The sequence below is a fragment of the Temnothorax curvispinosus genome, unplaced genomic scaffold (genome assembly GCF_003070985.1).
Source record: "Temnothorax curvispinosus isolate PA1 unplaced genomic scaffold, ASM307098v1 QBEX01017803.1, whole genome shotgun sequence".
Lineage (NCBI taxonomy): Eukaryota > Metazoa > Arthropoda > Insecta > Hymenoptera > Formicidae > Temnothorax > Temnothorax curvispinosus.
The window spans coordinates 1-1,669 of NW_020227583.1; the positions used below are offsets into that span (position 1 = coordinate 1).

At 33.9% G+C, this 1,669-nt stretch overlaps 1 long non-coding RNA gene across 3 annotated transcripts; it reads right to left on the reverse strand.

Moving 5' to 3' along the window:
* Positions 1–427: 427 nt before the first annotated feature.
* On the reverse strand, positions 428–1,669 carry LOC112467753. Of its 3 annotated transcripts, none has more exons than XR_003042318.1 (5): positions 1,623–1,669; positions 1,305–1,503; positions 926–1,170; positions 680–805; positions 428–493 (listed from the first exon to the last, which is right to left on the reverse strand). It is a non-coding gene; the product is annotated as an uncharacterized LOC112467753 (long non-coding RNA). The 3 variants fall into 3 exon arrangements; XR_003042317.1 differs by having other exon boundaries at positions 680–776; positions 1,585–1,669; XR_003042316.1 differs by having other exon boundaries at positions 1,585–1,669.

Genomic DNA, 1,669 nt, shown 5'->3' on the forward strand with positions numbered 1-1,669 from the left:
TCAGATAGCGGAGCTCGAACGCTCGAACGCTTGAACTTGTTTTCTTCGGAATTCTATAACTTTGTCAATTTTACAGATATCGATGTAAAATTTTCAGGATATATTCTCAACACTTAAAACTTTTAAAAAATGCAAAAAAAATTTTTTTGGTGGATGTAGCCCCTTAATATAAACGCGCATTTTGCAACGTCCTCTGAAGCCGAGTAGTTGCTCGTCCACTGTACATTGACTACTTGGTTTATAATTATTCTTGTAATTTTCAATGAAAATCCTCTAAATATTGCGTATTGGAGCAAACCTGTCATTGGCATCTCGTGTAGCTTTTATATCAAAACGCAGACATACAGATAAGAACTGGAACCGTCTACATGGCATTACACATCTATAAAATGATGTGCCATTATCATGAGTCCACAGCTTTTTTTCATCGACACGATGCGCCTCGCCAACCGAGTTGCCACGCTGCGGGAAAAATGTAGCCCGCAATTTTGATCTGAAATAAAAAAACGAAAAAGATTATTAATTTTTATATATTTTTATTCTGTATGAATCACAGGAACATGGTTAAAAAAACTGTAAAATATAAAATTTTTTAGCACTTGAACAAAAACATGACATTTTTGAGAAAAAATATCCTCCGTTTTTATGCAATAACAATTATTTAAATTAATATCTTTACAAATGTTTGAGGTTCACATAGAATAGTCCTTATTATCCTCCGCCATATCGACATCGTCTACGTCTACGTCAGAGTTTTTCTCTTCATTATCGTCATCCTATAATAAAATAAATACGTTCCAATATCCTGTAAATAACACATATATGTAGAAAGATATATACTTTTTATCATATAAAGTATGAATCAAGGATATTAAAAAAGTTGGTTTAAATAAAAGAAAAAACTTTAGGCAAGATTTTGTACTACCTTTTCTGTACAGAGTTTTCGTATTGTTTGGTTGATACTTTAGAACTTTGTTTACATTTTCTAAAGCTGTGTTGTAGGCATCAGTTTCACGCAATGCAGCTGCTAACATGTTATACACCTTTACACAATCATCTAACAGAGCTTGCAGTATGAGTAGATATTGTAACGCTCTCCGATAACATTGTATCGCGTGATTGACGTCTCTTCGCATAAAAAACCAGTTTCCACGTTCGCGTTTCTTGTTGCTTTAAAGAAATAAATTACAACATGATGCAAAGAAGTTAAAAAGATAAATCACGTAAAGCCTTATCTTTGAACAGCACTTGGCTGCAGAAAATAAGTGACCTTCACGTATATGGCTCATAAACAAAACTATTACCCTATTTCTCTCCTTTGCGTAATGCTTAAAGTTTCTATCTCAGGCTCCTCTTTTATTTTCTTTACGTCAACCGTGTATGTACGAGTGGCGTTAGATGATATAGATGCTGTTCTCCACGTGTGCCATACGCAAATGTAGACGTGACTACAATTTCAGCAACTTCACCCACGTCCATCAATACAATCGTTAGATCTAATTCCTGCAATTTGAATTTTATTATTATATGAACAAGATAACAATTGCGATATAAGTGACAAAATTCTAATGACAGTTATACGACCTGTACTACTTCCACGTTTCCTATTTGTATCTGCGTACCTACATATTCTTCCACCACTTTATTATCGTCAAGTACACCTATAATC